Below are 19,458 nucleotides of genomic sequence, written 5' to 3'. Positions count from 1 at the left end.
TTGAGCGGAGCCTGATGCATAGGTTCGAAGGGCACTCCCATGAGCTTAGTTAGCACAACATTGAGCTCCCATGCCGGGGCAGGAGCCTTCACCGGCAGGAAAAGTCCTGAACAGCCCCTTGAGGAACTCCTTGACGAGCCTGCAAGACCACAGTGAAGGTCTGCCCGGAGACCTGGTGTACCTGGATATGGCGGCGAGATGCACCTTGATAGAGGCGTGAGCCAGTCCTGCTTTGGCCAAGGAAAGCAAGTATGGCAGAAGTTGTTGAGCAGAGGGGTAATCATCTGAGTCCGGCCCACATGGAGAAGCGTTTCCATTTAAGTTCATAGCACTTCCCTTCACCGTCCCTCGACCCTACTATCCCCTCAAATTTTCGCCCCATATCCCTGCTCCCGTTCTTGTCTAAACTCTTGGAATCTCTGGTCACACCCCTTCTCTCCTCCTTTCTGGAATCCTCTAGGATCTTTAATCCTGCCCAGGCAGGTTTCAGACCTGGTAGGGGAACGGAGAGTGTGCTTGTCTCAGTGCAAGATGACATGTCTAGACTCGCAGACGCAGGTGGAGTTGGAGCTCTGATTCTGCTGGATTTGTCTGCCGCATTTGATACAGTGGACCATCCTATTCTCCTCTCTCGCCTAGCACAAATCGGGATCTCTGGATCAGTTCTGGCTTGGTTTACCTCCTTTCTTGCAGACCGCACTCAGACCCTTGCCATGCCCCCTTTCATTTCTGTCCCCTGTGCCCTCACCTGTGGTGTTCCCCAGGGATCCTCTCTTTCCCCTATTCTATTCAATATCTACATATGGGCTCTGGTCTGCCTTATCCGTTCGTATGGACTTAATTGCTATTCCTACGCGGATGACACTCAAATCCTGATCCGTTTGGATCAGGATCATATCAAGGCTTCAGCTTCTCTTCATGACTGTTTGACATCAGTCGGCATTTGGATGGACCAAAACTGGCTCAAGCTTAACGGCGACAAAACTGAGGTGATGTTGGTGGGTTGTCCCCCCCGCCCATCACTTTGGACCCCTGCTTTCTGGCCCACCTCACTGGGCTCCCTGCCTTGTCCAGTGGACAAAGTAAAGAACCTAGGAGTTATTCTCTCCACTTCCTTGTCCATGTCAAACCAGGTCTCTACGGTCTGCCAATCTGCCCATCACCAGATCAGGATACTCAAGAGGGTCCTCCCTATGATCCCAGAGGCTATGCGTCCTCCTGTGGTAGCCGCATTAGTCCTCTCACGGTTGGACTATTGCAACTCCTTATACCTTGCCCAGCCAATGGGCCTTCTCCAACGTCTCCAGCGCATACAGAACCTGGCAGCCAGACTGGCCACAGGTTCCCCCTATGGAGCTCACATCTCGCCAGTGCTTCGCCAACTTCACTGGCTCCCGGTGGCCCAGCGAGTTAAGTTCAAGTCACTATGCATTGTCCACCGGGCAATCCAGGGCCTAGGTGCTGAGTTTCTCCAAACTAAATTTGTCCGTTATATACCAGAACGCAACCTTCGCTCCCTGAACACCAACCTTTTGGTGGTTCCTAAGTACAATCGGGAAAGACTCGGCGGCAGAGCCTTTTCCATTGCTGCGGCAAGGCTGTGGAACGCCCTCCCACTGCCACTCAAGTCTATCTCCAACCATCTGGCTTTCAGGAAAGCCCTGAAAACTACCTTATTCTAGCCCCCCGACTATTACTGCTCTTCCTGTGTGACAGTTTCCTCATCAGCGCCATGATGCCCCTGGGCGACCGTGCGCTCTACAAATTTAGGTAACATAACATAACATAACTTCAACATTGACGAGGGCCTGGCCCTGGCCAGGATGTCCTTACATTCTGCGGATAAAGTATAACCTCCAAACTCTAGGGTTGCAGACGCCATGTCCTCAGGTTCAGAGACTCAAGGTTGTAGTGCCGAATCGCCCCCCCCCTTCTCTGGCAAGAAAGTCCGGGGACAGCGGTAGCCAGATGGACAGGGCCACCGGCAGGAGTATTAAGTCTGTATACCAGATCTGCCTTAGCCACGCCGGGGCGACCAGTATCATCCTGCAGTGGCACTGTCTGAGTGTGTTGATCACACGTAGGAGTGGAAACGAGTGAAAAGCGTATAGGAACTGTCCCTCCCACGGGAACGAGAAAGCGTCCCCCAAGCTCCCGATTGATGGAACCTGCTGAGAAATTTCTGGCTGTTTGCTGCCGTTGCGAAGAGATCGATCTGGGATCATCCCCCTTTCTCGAACAGTAAATCCACCTGGTCCTGGCGAAGCTCCCACTCCTGGCAAAAACACAGTTCCCTGCTGAGCGATTCCGCAATGGTATTCTTGACTCCCGCCAGGTTAAAACGGAATGAGGAACATCCCTTGACGAATGGCCTACTGCCACAAGTCCTGGGCGTCTTTGGAGCGTGTCGGAGACTGGGTCCCCCCTGTTTCCGGATGTAGAACATGGTTGTGGTGTTGTCTGTGAAGATCCTCACCACCTTGTCCTTCAATGATGGCAGAACAAACTTGAGGGCCCAGAATACGGTCTGAAGTTCCAGGACGTTGATGTGTAGGTCCTTTTCCTCCAGCTGCCAGAGGCCTCTGACATGCAACTGTCCGGTGTGGGCTGCCCATGCCCCTAGAGAGGCGTCTGTGGTGACCGTCTCATGGTAAACAGGAACCTGAAATCGAGTTCCCTGGATGAGATGGATGAATGAGATGGTAGCCACCAAAGTAGTATTTAGTATCGCCCGACAGAACTCTTCGTTGAGAGAGATCTTGTCTGTAAAGTTTCCCGACACTTGCATCCAGGAACTCCTGGAGAGATCTCATGCACAGTCTGCAGAGGCAAACAAGGTTTATGCAGGAAGACAACATGCCCAGAAGCCCAGAAGCAACTTGATGGATCACACCATCGCCGCCTTGGTCGAAGCCAAGCGCTGCACCTTGCCTTGAATGATTTTCACCCTCTCCTTCGGGGGAGACACCAAGCACGTCACTGTGTGGAGTCGTGCACCTAGGAATAGAGTGTCCTGAGATGGCTTCAAGCAAGACTTTGGATAGTTTATGGAGAGCACCAGCTCCGTCAGCATATGTACGGTCCTCACCGTGTGCTCGTTTGCCAGGGACTGCGAGCCGGCACGGACTAGCCATTCGTCCAGGTAGGTGAATACGTGAATGCCCTGCGGCGAAGATGTGCCGCCACGGGGGCCAAGCACTTTGTAAACACCCTTGGGCCGACTTCAGGCCGAAAGGCAGAGCCTTGAACTGGTAGTGCTGACCCAGAACTACGAATCGCAGGAAATTGCAGTGCTTTTTGTGAATGGGAATGTGGAAGTAGGCATCCTCCAGGTCCAGCGATGTCAGAAAATCCTGTTGTTCTAGCTGTCCAAGCACGTGCTGCAACGTGATCATCCAGAACTTTTGAGACGACGTAGATCCAGAATCGGCCTCCAACCCCCTGTGTTCTTTCGAACTAGAAAGTATCTGGAATATACTCAGAGCCCCGGAGTCGCTGGTGGGCGGGCTCTATTGCCCCTTTCCATAACATGGCCCTCACCTCCTGCAGAAGCTGTGGCCCGTGTAGTTCTTGCCGCTTAATCGGAGGGATGCGAGGACACTTACGTTAGAACTCCAAGGTGTGCCCCTGTCCAAGAGCGACCAGCACCCATCTGTCCGTGATCTTTTCCCACGTGCTGACGAATTTCGCCAGCCAGCCTCCCACTAGGGTGTGTGAGGGCCCGGAGCCACAGCCGGTTCAGGCCTGCTTGGGGGGAGGTGTTCTGCCTTGCTAGCACCCCTGTACGCTCGAGTGAAAGAGCGCGAAGGCTGCCTGTAAGAGGTACTATAACCCTTTGAAGAGCTTTCTAGCTTTCCTCTGGAGGAGCGAAAGGACGAGAATCGTTGCTGCTGCAAAGCTCCAAGAGAACATGCCATCTCTGTGTCGGTCTTTATCGCCTGCAAAGACTCATTGACTGCCTTTCCCAAGAGGTTTTCCTTGAACGACATATCCAGCACCTTTCTCTGAACGTCTTGGTATCCTTCAACCAACCTTGACGGCACAGAGACACCCCATTCCCCCATCTGGCGAAAACCTGTGTCTGCGATGTCTACCCCCACTGTGATGGCGTGATCCCAGGCCACTTCTTCTTGAAAGAGTTCCAGTGCCTCAACCTTCTTATCTTTGGGTAGGAAGTTCAGGATAGGGCCCATCTTGTACCAGAGTTCCGGGTCATAACATGACAAAATGGCTAAGGGGTTCGCTGCCTTGACGGTAGAGGCTGCCGGGTAAATTATACTCTTGCCCATCGCATCCAGCTTCTTTCCTGTCCTGGTCTGGAGGTACCAGGACTGCCTAAGACCGGTTTGCCAGCATTTCCTAGCTGCGGCCAAGACCGCTGCATCCGGTGAGGGCTGAGATCTTAGGCACCTGGGCGCAGAGTCGGGAACCCTGTACTTCTATTACAATCTGTCCCTTTTGGTCGGGGCTGTACTTGGATTCTTCATTAGGGCTAGGCCATCTTCCCAGATGTCGTTCAGGAAGGGAACCGACATGAATGTCTTCCTCCTCGACTCACGTTGTGGGTACAGGAAACCCTCCTTCGACTCCTCAGGGACTAACAAACAGTTCTGGGGCCCTCGAGGTGACCTAATGAAAAGATCCCACTTCATCTGGAGGGGAGGCCCTATGGGGGTCGTTCGCGGGCAGAGTCTCCCCATCTGCCACAATGAATTTGGCGTCCTCGTCAGGACCAGTAGCCGGGGTAGAGGTGTCCGTGCTCGTGTGTGGATCTGGAGCTCCGGTAGGGGACTTGCGATGAGGAGGTGACGGTGGGGTCGGATGATGAGACCTGTGCCCCCCTTGAACTTCCTCTTCCGCGGGGAGAGCTTACCCTCAGAGGTTATGGCGGTGTCAGACCTGGGGGCGGCATTCTTTGTTGGATTTCGGTGACCAGTGTGTGGTGGGTAGATAGATATGATAGTTTATTTATTCAAAGTGCTTCAAGGCAAGGGAGGGAACAAGGGAACATACAATGACATTCTTACAGGCCATGAACAGTAAGGATGTGAAATTAACTATCAGGGCGAGCAGGGTAGAAGAATCAAGCAAAACAGGCAACGCCTGTGTGCAAGAAGGGGGGGGGGCACAAGGGAACATCACGGGGGGAGCAGAGGGGGTGGGGATGGCCTGTGGGGACAGAGGGAGTAAAAACATGTTGGTGCATGCATACCTGCTGTCTGAACAGGGGTTGGGCCCTGGGTCCTCCTAGTTCAAACAGGAATTGCCCTTTTCTTTGTCTGCCCTTCGCTTCGGATGCCCAGGCGAGAGATGCCCTTGATCTAAGAGTTAAGAGCAGGTAACAGTTAAGAGCAGGAAGGAAGAGCAAGAGCTAAGGAGGTGGGTGGTGCTTAGGCCAGGTGACCTAGATCCACTTGCACCTGCTCCCCAGCTGCACAGCGCCAGGAAGAGACCAGGCGGCTGCTCTGGCACAACAGCCTCCTGAGAGGGAAGAATGTCCAGAGGCATGTCCCTAGGTCTAGGGGTAAACAGAGCCAACGGAGTAGGATCTGGGCTAATGCGTCTCTTCTTCTGCACCGGGGACTGAGGTCCTCCCGCAGGCCCTCCCCTCCGTGGTGTGAGCAGCACCCCTCATGAGGATGGTTGTCCTCGTCGGTACTAGAGTAGATCTGCTGCGGTCTATCCTCAGTAAACTGCCGAACCGCATACCTGGGAGGCTCCACAGATGGGACCGCTTCCATCTCAGGAGGCTGTTGTGTCAGAGCGGCCGCCTGGTCTCTCCCTGGCGCTGGTTCCTTCGCTGCTGCCTCTGCAGCTGTATCCCGCTTAGGGGGCAACGATACTCGCTGGGCGGCAGCCACTTCTTTCCCGGAGCCGCTCTCCTTCAGAGTCGCGGTGATAGTCGTTGACTTAGACAACAAAGTGCTTGTGGCCGCCTTTGTCGACAGTGCTGTTGAAGCCTTAGCTGGCTTTGACGAGTCCTCCCTGTACTTTTCCCTTGTCGTCTGACTATCCGCGGACACACAGTTTTGACAGGGTTAGTGACTTTTTTTGTCCAACTCGGGACCCGCATCAGCTGCAAACCCAGCAGCGCTAGCGTCGCAGAGCTTGGCCTTCTCTTGGAACCCCGCAAGCAAGGTGTCCTCAAAGGATTTAGACCTCCTCCCGGAGGGAGAACGCTCCTCCGACCGTCTGGTCCTGAATGAGGCATGACCCTGCCCCGAGGCTGTGTCAGAGGCCTTGCTCGCTTTGAGCCACGTCGACAGTCTGCAGTATCTGTCTTTCGTTTCTTTGAGAAATCGCTGCACATCTCGCATCCCTCCTCATCGTGGTCCGGATGCAGCCAGTACAAGCATTTATGGTGTTGATCTTCTACAAAGACGTTTTTTAAACCATACTTTGCACAGAGTGTGAAGAGGCTGCAGCCTTCCTTCTACTCAGTCATGCTGAAAGGGCGCGAAGTAGGCCCCAAGGCCAAGCCTTCTCGAAACTTCGATGATCCAACAGTGTATGCAGATCTTCGCCAGTAGCGGAGACCCTGCTGCTGGTCTCTATCATTCGTCGAAGACGATGAAGCAAAAACTTGGTAACATTTTCACTATTTAGCAAAAAAGTTTATGAAAAAACACAAATTTAGCTCAGAAAGCAACTTGAGGACTCCCAACACTGAAGCGTGCAGTGAAAATCTGAAGATGGCCACCAGCGGTGGAGCTTAGGGAGAGGACTCATTGGATGTGGGTAATATGACCAAAAGGACAGTGGTTGGTTTAGAGGAGAAATAGTTTTAAAGTGAAAGTGAAACTGTTTTCTGCCGAGGATTCCCAGCCTGACAACAGGGAATATTCATGAGCATGTGAATCCATGCCAGACCCCATGCTGGAGAATTACTGGACATTAATTGTTAAAGAGAACTACTACAAGTAATCATGTATCCTAGGTTGAATATGAGATTCTCAAAACAGTGATCATTCTGTTAATAGATTTCATAGCACTACATTTCCTCAGCAGAAAATAGGATTTAACATCTTTCCAGGCATCAGGAGACAAATATCCTTTTGCATATAGTAGGTTGCTTTGAAAAGTTTTAGACCAATAGTTTGGAAGACAACATACATAAAAAGCAGCTCATTGCACACAAAATAAACATGTCTAAATTGCTCAAAACATAATTTATACAAAATGCAATAAAAATAAACCTTAACATTGAAATGTACAGGACATATAGATGTGCATCCCCTGGCTATTTAAGTGACAGTTTTAAATATTTTAACTTCTCAGAAAAAATGTGCACCATGGGAACAACAGATTGGACCAGCTTTTCATTTAAAACTAGTTTTAAAAGCTTCCCCAGTTGTGGATGCACTTCAGAGGTAACAAGTGCAATAAATTAATTCAAACGTAAGTGAGCCTCATTACGAGAATGCTTACTTTAATACCCATTTTTACCATATCGCCGAGTTCAGAGTTTGGAGGTGAAGTGGCAGATTTACGCACAGCATGTAACTGAAGGTAAATCCTCCACTTTATCTCTAAAAAGTGGTAGATATACCTTGGTGGAATTAGCGCTCGTGGAAAAAAAAAAAAAAAAATCTGCTAAAATTACCATTGAGTCCTAAAGACTCCAAAAATGAGGAATAACACCACCTTACCATCACTTGTAATGCTGCGATGAATCTACCACACCAAGCGGTGGTAACAGCAAATTAGTTTGGCAGTAATCCTGCATCAAATGTGCAGAATTACTGACACACTCTTAATAAGGTGTAATGTTCTGTGAGATGCAATGTAAATGGACTGGAGGTAAAATATCCATGTTATCCAGGGTTCCCCATCGAAGTTCCTTTATACATTAGTAGCACCAGGGAGGTGACATAGCCTCCCAGCTAATCAGGGAGCTCGGAATGTGGACATTACCTTAGTTTACTTGCTTGTATAGAGCACTGAAACGGGAGGTAACTAGGCGCTTGGCTTAAGGGCATAGAAATTGTTACATGTAGGATGATTTACAGATAATGTACAATATAAACAGGAGTTATGTTACAGAGGATACAAAGGATATCCTTGTGAAGTGGACCACATTTCAAGTAGTGGGACTCTCGCATCCTTTCTCCAACCACTCCAGCCTCCAGACACACCTGCCCTTGCATCACCCTCTCACCCTCTAAAGCCCTCCAATACATCCAGTTACCTTCCTCCGGCCTCTCCGCACTCGCCACACACATTGCTGGGCCGCAGCTTCACTTCTGCGCTAATGGCCCTAATAGAAAGGGTGAAGGAACAAGGAGTAGTTCCTGTCTCCCTTTTTCTATAAAGGTCATTTTCTCCTGGCGTTGGTGGTCGCAATACCATTTCACAACTTTTAGATTAAATAAAGGTTATTGGTACCTCGGATAGGATGTTGGGGTGTGAACAGCGATAATCCCCTCAATGGGCAGGATTGCTGCCTGGTAATGGTGCCGGGGGTCTACGTTTAGGCCATTGCTTTGCTTAGGCCTGTAAATTGGACCTTGGTTACTAGGTTGTAATGTCCCCTTCTTGGGGGTTATTGATTAAATAACAGCAGTTCTCAGTGTAAATCACAAATTAATGTATAATTGAAAGATATAGCAATAATGATTGGAACTGAAGGATTACTTACTGAAAGTAATGTTTATAATGTTACGTAAGCCTGAAAGTATTTCACAACAAATGCTGCAATAATTGCAAAACAAATTAATTTTGTAATTATTTTCATTCATTTTGATTCAGATGTACTGCTGCCATCAGGTTAGATTAGGTAGAACTAGGGACGCTTCATGCAGACCTCTTCTGTTTGAAGGCTAGCTAAAGTGCCTTCCTCAGTTAACTTTAAGGCCTCATACAGCAGAGTAGAATTTGTGCACCTTTATAGAGGTATATGGAAACACCCGCCATTATGCTTATTTGAACTGGATCCTGAGCCAGAACAAAATACTTTTCTGTCGCCTTTTAAATATGTACACAACCCCCCCCACCCCCCAACCGAGGGGTTGCTGACTAGAATGCATTAATCATCCTATATGTGTAAACTATTGGGCAGAGCCTGTCAGACCTTCTGAAAAACATGCCGAATAGTGGTTATGTTAAAGGACATTTATACTGTGCACTATCACCACCGGAGTGGTCCCCTGACGCTCTGGTGGATCTGAAAAGAAAAGGGGGTGGGGTGAGTTAGTGGGACTGAGCAGGAAAAGTGCAAGAGAGCAGTGATGTGCTGTTGGCAGCTTCAGTTCAGTTAGCACCGTTCGCTGAGCTTAGGTGGGCTTTTCGGTTGTAGCCGTCGTATTTTGTTGTGCAAAGCTATCTATGTGTGATTTGTTTTGTTGTTGTGGTGTAGTGCAGGTTGTGCGGTTTGCTGTGCTTTAGGGGTGTGGTTGTGTTTGGTTAGAGTTCGAGAGGTGTATGCAGAAGGGTGAGATTGTTAGTGGGTTGGTTAGTGTCCTCGCTAATTAGATGTGATACATGGTAATTTCCAAATTCTTTCTAGATGGGGCGCGTGAATATCTCCACATTTCTATCTAAATGCGGCACTGGCTAATATTCACAATCATGTATACATGTGATGCAAGCTAACATTTACAATCCTGATTAGATGTGAGGCAAGCTAACATTCACAATCGTGTCTAGATGGTACGCAAGCTAATAGTCACTATTTATTTATTTATTCATTTTTATATTTGTAAAGCGCTCCAAACCCTGAGGCAGCAGAGCGCTGTTGCAACCAGTTAATTACATGAAACAAACTTAGCTGATGCAATGTACATATTGGCATAGGTATAAATGAGATTGCTGTTGCAACCAGTTACAAGTATATCTAAATGTGGCACTGGCTAACAATCACAGTCCTGTCTAGATGTGCCGTAAACTGATATTCACAATTCTATCTAAATGTGGAGCTGGCTAACATTCACAATTCTGTCTAGAAGCGACGCAAGCCAACATTTATAATCCTGTCTAGATGTGATGCAAGCTAGTATTCACAATCCTGTCGAGATGTGACACAAGCTGATATTCACAGTTCTATCTCAATAAAGAAGGCCAGCATAAGCCTTCTTCAAAGACATCCCAAATTCTATGTCGTGTTGCATAATCAAGGATCAATAACTGGCATAAGTCAAAGCCATTCATTTATTTTACATTTGCAACCCAGGAAATAGCAATGCGATTTAGAACATATGCTTAGATTTTTATTTTCAATGGAATGGGAAGTTAGAAATCAATAAAGACTGTTAAACAGTTGGCTTGTTCCAAACTACTTTGTTTTAAAATATGCTTCAGCCCCATGTGATGTTTGGAAAGTCTGCTTTTAGTTCATTTCATGTTGAAGTCCGTTCTGCACTTTAGTGTTATGCTCTGTTTATAAATAGAAGACTAAACATTCTAAAATGCAAAGTGATGTGATCTTAACTGCCAGGACTCCTAAAAGTTAGAACTGACAATGGAGAGTTTAGCTCTCCAAACTCGCCTACTGCTATAGAACATTGACACCCTCACAAAGACCATGTCATGAGGTCAAACACAAAGTTAAATGACACTGGGAGACAGCTTGCTGGTATGCATTAACTCTGCAGTTCAACAGACAGAATTACTTTATTACATGACCATCAACAGTCAGCATGGTATACAGCCACAATGAAAGGGAGTCCGCAGATACTCAACAAAAGTATTAGCTGCCAAAGCGATGTCTGGTGTTATTGAAATGTGTTGCCTTTTGTTTAACTACCATGACAAAGGTGCGTCTGGGAACTGTACCAACACCTGACAAAAGGACCCCAATTTCATCATTAACGGTCAACATTTATAGAACTGCAATTGTGAAAACTTGAGAAGGCCCCAAGATTGGGTTCTGATAAACCTCAGATTAAGAGCGAGAAATTCTGAAAGCAGCTTTTCTTTTTTTTAAACTTTATTTTTCAAACGACGAATACAACCCATTCTAATTATTCTTCTGAGTTCCTACATAATCAATCCATGTATATTACGTTATGAGGGCCAAGACATACATATAAATATAGTATTAACAGTCTGACTGATCTTCCTCCTCCTCCGATTCCGTCTGGGTGTGATCTAAATCATTTCTTAGAGGCCCCCATATGTCCTTAGGCCTTGAGGTGGCGTTAATACCCCTGGCAAAGTTTGCTTCGCAGTCGTGGACATAAATCAAATCTCTCAGCCATGCTTGCTTTGTGGGTGGGGACTTCTCCTTCCAGCTCCTAATTTTTTTTTTATTTTGGGCACTGCTCCTGCCATTGTAAATAGCCTGCAAATTTAATTTTCTATTTCCTAGCAGATATTTCAACGGTGTGGCCGGTATTCATACATTCAGAATATCGCCAAGGGTAGAGGCAATGTCTTCCCAGTACCGTTTTATAGGTGGGCACTCCCACTACATATGAATCGAGTTTGCTGTTGTGGCATCACATTTCGGGCATTGCATCTGTTTGGAGGAGTCAAACTTGGCCACCCTAGTAGGAGTAATATGCAAGTGGTTTAGCATTTCAAATTGGAGCATTCTGAAGTTGGCACATAAGGATTATGTATTTAGTGAGAGCAGAATTTTGCCCATTGCTGCTCCGCAACTGTCACGCCTAGGTCCCTTTCCCATTTGACCTTGATCTCGTTACTGGAAGGGGTGTGTGCTTGTACCGCTTTGTACAGTGCACATACATTCCCCTCGAATCCCTTTTGTGTTAGTACCTTCGTGAGGAATGGAGTTGGTGGTTCATTTGGGAATGTTGGCCATTTAGCCCTGCATGCTGCCCTTAGCCTGCGGTATTGCATTGACACACTGAGACCTATCCCCGCCTTGTTCTGGATCTCTTCAAGGGTTACAAATCTCCCACCCGGGAATAGGTCCCCAAGTTTCATCGCTTTTACTGGGTCCCATCTCCTCTGTATTGTAGTGTCTAGTGCGGGTTCAATAACCAGGTAATGCCAGAAAGGGGTGTGGGGCCAGTATAGGATCTCACATTTTACCCTGCAGAATATCTTTGACCAGGCGCGGATCGTGGATGTCAGCGGAACCGCCGTCTCCTGCTCCCTTTCAGCATGTGCGAATATCATATTTTGCAGGTCATAGGGGGCCGCTGCGAATTTTTCAGCTTGTATGAGAGCATACTGTTCCGTAGAGTTGGACCAGAACCTAGCAAAGTATGCCTGTGCTGCATAGTAGTATAAAAGAAAGTCCGGAGCGGCAAGACCGCCCGTGTCAGAGTTTTCACACAGCTTTTGCCAACTCATCCTAACCGTGCCCCCACCCCACACGAAACTAGTGGCTAGCTTCTGCAGTTTGTCAAAGAATGTTTGCCCAGGCCATATCGGTATGTTGCTAAACAAGTACAATAATTTGGGAACCAGCACCATTTCTAGGAGGGATATACGGCCGTACATGGAACACTGCAATTTACTCAAGTGTTCAATTTACCCTCTAGGAGTGTTCGGTATGGGTCATAGTTATTAGCTAGCAAAGTAGTTTTATCCGTTGCCAATAGTATCCCTAGGTAACGCACTGTCGCCGGGGACCATCTGAACAGCTCCGTAGCGGCTGTCTGAATCGTGGATTTGGCCAGTGGAATTAGCCTGGTTTATTTTATAGCCAGAGTATCTTGCAAATTCTGCTATGTCACACATAACTTGGGGCAGATTGAACTCTGGAGTTCGAATATATAATATAGTAACAGCTACATATAATGATATGAATTGCGGGGCTCCCCTAATACGAATCTCTCTCTGGGAATGCTTGACTCTTAAAAGTGCCGCCCTACCCTCTATTGTGAGTGCAAAAATAAGGGAAGATAGGGGGCAGCCCTGTCTTGTGCCCCTATGAAGTGTGAACCTGCGGCATAGAGTTTTGTTGGAACATATTTTAGCAATGGGATCCCTATATAGCAACCATATAAAACTTAGGAATGATGGTCCGAATCCCATCTTTCTTAGGGTAGCATACATACATTTCCATGAGACAGAATCAATAGCCTTCTCGGCATCTAATGTCACTGCCTTAGCTTTTGGGTCTAGTCGAGATGTAACAGCGAATAATCTGCCTAAATTTAAAGCCGTGGAGCGGTAGGGAATGTATCCGGACTGGTCGGGATGTACTTATTTATTCATATATGGGAGTAATCAATTGGCTATAGCTTTGGCAAATATCTTGGTGTCAACATTAATTAATGACAGGGGGCGATATGAAGCGGGTTCATGGGGAGGTTTATGAGGTTTAAGTAGAAGCGTAATAACTGCCTCTCATGGATTCTGACAGGATTCCGATATTCAAGGATTCCTCCCACATGTCCAACGTTTTGGGGGCAAGTTCTGAATTGAGTACCTTATACAGGTCTGCTGGGATGCCAGGTGCTTTCCAAGCCCGTAGGTCTTTAATAGCTTGCTCAATTTCTTCAAGGCTTAGAGGAGCATCTAACGCAATTCTGTCTTCTGGTTCCAACAGGGGGAGGGGGAAGGAATCCATGTATGTCTGGAGTTCTTCCGGTGAGACTTGATCAGTGTCTGCATATAGTCTAGTATAAAATTCCCAAAACACCTCATTTATTTCTCCACTGTCTGTGTGGGTATTGCCATCTACGTCGATGACGCTAGTAATAAGTCTAGCTCCCTGTTCTGCTTTTATGAGATTGGCTAGTGCTTTGCCTGACTTATTACCCTCACCATACCTCCTAGCTTTCACTGGCTGTAGCATATAGTATACCTCTTGTTCTGCTAAAGTTCTAAACTTAAACAGTTGTCATTGCAAGGGGGCCAGTTTGGCCATCCCAGGTGATTGAGCATTCGCTAACTCTAGGTCTTTCAGGACGCATTCAGTTTGGGATAGGTCCTTCCTGACCTCTCAGAGTGTGCCATGTACCAGCGACATGAAGTAGCCCCTCAGCCATATCTTGAAAGTGTCCCAGACCACTGTGACGACCCCACTGAGCCTATGTTGTGATCGAAGAACGCCTTCACCTCTGCCCGCATTGGCTCCATCACGGTTTCATCTTTTAGCAGGTCTGGTGGCATACGCCAAGTGCATGGGGGCTGATCCAATGTCACCATTTGAATTTCCAAGAGAACAGGAGAGTGGTCAGAGAGGGTGCGGGCAAGATGGCACATTCTCCTAACATCGGTATATATTCCAGGGAGGGGGGGGCATGGCTAGATTGCGTTGGAATAAGACGCGATTCCTAGGTGCTCCTGCTGATCCTCCAATGATCCGGACAATAAAATGTACTCTTAGCCTGCTGTGACATGCTGGTTTGGAGGTGCAGCAACATGAATACTGGGAGCATGCAGCGGTTGCAAATCTGACCTGAATCGCAGTAGGAGCGGTAAACCGCGAGCCAGAGAAGTATGCAGAAGCCAGCGGAAAAAAAAGAAACAAGAAGGCGCGCAGCTGAGTACACAGAGATGGCCTGCAGGATAATTGCCCCGAAACACGGAAGAGCCACGGGGCCGCTTAACGAGAGTGAACCCCGCTAACTGCAGGGGAGATCGGGAGCAGCGGATAACAGCTGTGCGTGAAGCGGAGGCGCACGTGAAAACTCGCAGAAGCGCAGAGTACAGCCGGCTGGAAGATACCAAGCATCAACCATATCCGGAGGACGGCAACTGACTGAAGTGCCGGAGGGGCAAACACAGAATGCACTTGGATGCGGTGGCAGTGCGGCAGAATAAAATGTAAGGCCTCCAGAAGCTGGGATAAGCATGTGCGAAATCGGAAGCTTTGCATCGCAGCAATTTAGGAGCAGTACAGGCAGACGGCCCTGAGAGGGAGCCCCACATGAGCCGGCGTATACATTGTTGCAGCCGTAGAGCGTATACAAATTGACAGACAGAACTGCAATCGGCGGGTCTCAATTAACACCGAAATTGTCATTGGAATGGTGAGATAAGAACACTCCCATACGGCAGAACACTCCAATACGGCAGAGGTGCAACGAAACATAGCACTGGCAGGCTAAATAAAAAAGCGAGACACGGGACGTCGGAGGCTCACAGTGAACTACGAACATTGTAGTGCTATATATGGCGAGCCCCTGCATATGAACAGGAAACAAAGGGATCACCAGGAATCGGAGAGCCTCACTCGTGGGAGGAAAGTACCGCATCACACAGAAAGTGACTCGCAGGGCAGACCACATCGCCCGATTAAGCCCTAAAGAATATAAACAGTGAAACAAAGGATACAAAATGGCAGACCCGGACAACAAAGGGTCCGGTTGCTGCAAAGGCGCACAGTAAGGAATCTCGACTGAAGCTGGGGGACGGAGCAGTTGCGAAGGAGGACTGGGCGACGCACGCACTTGTGGAGCATTGAACACGCCCCGCCTTGTTGGACATAAGGAGGCTGTCGCAGGTGGCTGTAGCGGCGGCACCCGAGGATGAGTGACGCTCGTCTGCATGCGACCAGGAGAGTCCCACTGGGTCCCGGCATCTTAACACCCTGTGGGGACCCAGTGGAATGCACAGAAACAGTACGGCGTGCCGTTGTCAAGATTCCAGCCAGCCCCCCCCAGGGCAAGTGAACCCAGAGACAAGGAGGTTAGGGACATCAGCACTGTACAACAGAGGGGGCGTGGTTTGGCAGCCATGGAGTGGGCTGTGTTTCCCGTGAGCTCCTGATCACCATACAATGATCCTGACATATGCGACGTTTAAACAAGACGGAGAAGGGATCTAAACGGACTGGCGGCTGTCGGAATGCGAGTGGCTTGTAACTAACTTGCTGTGGTGTACAACGGCGAGACTGAAGAAAAGCTGTGAGACTTTGCTCGCAGCCATACTGGGAAGGTCGCACATTCGCAATCCCACGGGACAGCGACCCACAAATAACATTATTAAAACACATGGACAGCAAAGCAAATACTTGATGCGGACGCTACCAGGTCGGAACAAGGGCAAAACTGCTCATACCATACAGAGCCCCGAGTGGCCCCCAAGTGCTCCGGTCCAAATAATCACAGAGCTGCCCTTGAGGGCACTAGAGGAAGCAGGTTCCCGGAAGTGTCATCGGTCAAGGAGGGGAGAGACATGCCATAACCACAACACCAAACGCCCACAACAGGGAGGAGCACATCCTAACCCTTCCTGGCTGAGCCTTTAGTTCATGAGACTGGAGGGGCTCCATTGTGCAATTGGCAAAAATCAGACTCCAGCCATTCTGAACTGGAATAAACAGACATTGTGATGGCAACCAAACTTCCCAAGACTAAAGGGAAGCAATCCACACTGGAGGAATTCACGAAGACCCCGCAGCCAATGGAAGGGGCCAGGAATAAGGACAGGACCCAACAAATAGACGCAACCCCAACGCGCAATGATCAGCAGATCCTGGACGCGATTGCGGACTTGAAAGCAACGTTGGAAACCAAACTAGAGGCAGCCATGGCCGAACTTAAGGCAACGCTGGAGCTTAAAGTGGGCGCAGTACAAGAGGATGTCAACCTACTCAGACAAGACGCACGAACACTAGCAGAATGCACAGGCAAGCTGGAGAAAGAAGTGACCAAAAATACGGCTGCTCGTGCATCCTACGCCTCAGAGATTCATGTACTGAAGCAACAAGTAAGCAACCTGGAAAATAGAGCAGAGGAAGCCAAAGGGAGCGCCCGGAAGAATAACATACGCATAGTAGCCCTTCCGGAGGGCGAGCAAGGACCTAACCCAATGGACTATGTTGAGACCATGGTGCTTCAGGAAATAGGAGGAGGGGCACTCACCCAAGGGTTTGCGGTGAAGAAAGCACACAGAGCCCTTAGAAGGAACCCCCCCGAACCCCCCCTGAGGCCAATATTTGGCAAGATACTGAACTACCAGGACAGCGAGAAGATCCTGGAACACTTCCGGAAAGGTGGTACAATACAAAGAGCATCCGCGTCTATCACGGCATATCCAGATTATACATTTCTGGTGCAAAGACAGCGATTAAACTATGGGACAGTGAAGAAGAGACTGCGTGAAGCAGGCTACAAATACATGCTGATGTACTCGGCGAAATTGAAAGTGTTTCATAGGACCAGGGCCCTGTTCTTTGAGACCCCAGAAGATGCGACATAATGGTTGGATGCCCAGAATTGCACATCGGGAACAGACAGCCAGAAAGAGGGCGGAATGGATAAGTGAGGCGTGATCCCAGAGGCCGAGGTGCTGTATAAACTGTGACATTGGGACTTGAATATAAGACAGGGCAATGTAGACCTGAAAGTAACAGGCTGTGGGCTGAGCACACAGAACTCAATGGGCATAGCATAATGAGGATAATGGCGGGAGGCACGATGGACTCGCTCTTATACCCCTATAAATAGTTTAGTTGGGTTGCCGATAGTGTGGTAACCCCCTGCTGTGTCCCTAGTATCGGCACCGCTGAATAGGTACTAAATGCGGGAAGGCCTGAGATCCAGTGATGGAGCTGGGCAACAGTTGGGAACTGGAAGGGTGGGGGTGGGAAGGGAGTTGGAGGGTGTGCTGTGGTTTTAATTAAGAAACAAGTTTACGTCCATGCACCGAAGCGCAAGATACAGAAGATGAAGGGGGACAGGAGCGGAACTGGGTATGGATAATGATGGGGGAACATCAAGATAGTTACCTGGCATGTCAGAGGGTTAAATAGTTATCTGAAAAGAAATAAAATCGTGATGTACCTGAGGAGGCAGAAAATAGATATTGCTCTACTACAAGAAACCCATCTCACAAAAGAAAAACAAGAGGTGATGGGGAAGAAATGGAAAGGGACCACCGTGGGGGCAACATACTCTGCATATGCTAGATGGGTAATCACCTGGGTGGCACTGCATGTCCCTTTTCAGCTGCTACAATCTGCGGTAGAGTCGGATGGGAGGATGGTGACAATACAGGGACTAATAGAAAACAGAGAGGTGTGCATTAACACATATGCCCCGAACCAAGATACTGTGGCCTACTTCAAGACCCTGTAAGGTAAAATAAGCCCATACTTGGGGGGTACGGTTTTATGGGTAGGCGATTTCAACTGTAAGCTAAATCCCAGGGTAGACAGGTCAGACGGGAAATTGGACAAACCCACCCCTGCAGCCAGAACCTTGCAGACCTTGTTGAAAGACTTTAAGCTAGAAGACATGTGGAGGTTAGACCACCCATATGATAGACATTACTCGCCCCCACATAATTTGTACACACGGTTAGATTAGATTACATGTTTGCCTCCCCAGAAATGATAGGAGAATGAATATAGAGCGAGAATCCTTTCAGACCACTCACCACTGGTCTTAACATGGCAGTATCAAGCCCCCAGAGCTAGAATCCCTGCGTGGCGGCTGAGAGCCGAAGCATTAAAAGACTCAGTGTTTAGGGGGTACGTGAAGAGGGGGATTGTCGAATATTTTGAAAACAATACTGGAAGCGTAGAGTCGGCTTGCACCCTATGGGAGGCATTCAAAGTGGTTATGAGGGGATCAGCTATAGCTAAATCCAAAGGACTGCAAGGGGGCATATTGCAAGAAATGCAGAAGGCAGAGGAGGAAATTGAGGCGATCACGCGCAGTGAAGTGGACTCCCTAGACAAGGTGGATACTATAAACCATGTACAGCAAATATGTGAAAGACACTGGGAGAGGCTGTGCAAATTAAATTGTAAGAAATATATAGAGAGGCAGCACGCCGGCGGAGACAAACCAGGGAGGCTGTTAGCATGGTTGTACAAAAGCGAAACACCAAGACCGACGATTAGAGCAATACAAGGGGAAGGAGGGCAGATATTTGATACCCAGGAGGGAGTGAATGAAGGATTCCTCGAGTTTTACAAATTATTGTATGAAGATACAGATGAAGGAAAAGGTAGTGAAATAGTGGAAACAATGGAAGATATTGGCTTGCCCAAATTCAGTGCTGAAGAGAGAGAGAACTTAGACGCCCCTATCACACTAGAGGAACTAGAAGCAGTGATCGAGGAATTGCCAACTTGCAAAGCTCCAGGGGTGGATGGACTCCCTAGCGAGTTCTATAAAACATAAGACAGAAGTGCTTCCTTCACTACTGGCCATGTTAAACGAAGCTCTCGATATCGGAACGTTGCCAGAATACCTAAGGGAAGCGATAATCATCCTGATTCTTAAACCTAACAAGCCGAGCATGGATTGCGGATCGTATAGACTGCTATCTATGCTGAACCAGGACAGTAAAATACTCACGGCTGTGTTGGCCGGGAGACTGAGACAGGTCATAAGCAAACTTATACATCCTGATCAAATTGGGTACGTCCCACACAGAAGTATATCAGACAATCGTAGGAGGCTTCACAGAGTCATAGAGCAGACAGAATTGGAATTGGATGCCTTCGACTCTGAAATGGCCGTGGCTGGTAGCAGCTTTACAGGAATATGGTGTAGGGCCCGAGTATCTAAAATGGGTTAAACCATTATATAGCTCACCGCTAGCCAGAGTTAAGACAGGAGCGGTTATTTTGCAAAGGTGGCA

At 48.3% G+C, this 19,458-nt stretch overlaps 1 protein-coding gene across 1 annotated transcript in view; it reads right to left on the bottom strand.

Moving 5' to 3' along the window:
* WDR48 (WD repeat domain 48) overlaps positions 1-19,458 on the bottom strand; it is a 1,182,842-nt gene that overhangs the window by 239,364 nt on the left and 924,020 nt on the right. The gene's annotated exons all lie outside the window — the stretch shown is intronic.

Source organism: Ambystoma mexicanum, chromosome 2q (genome assembly GCF_040938575.1).
Source record: "Ambystoma mexicanum isolate Mex_15411 chromosome 2q, UKY_AmexF1_1, whole genome shotgun sequence".
NCBI lineage: Eukaryota > Metazoa > Chordata > Amphibia > Caudata > Ambystomatidae > Ambystoma > Ambystoma mexicanum.
This window is presented reverse-complemented; position numbering and strand designations above follow the sequence as displayed.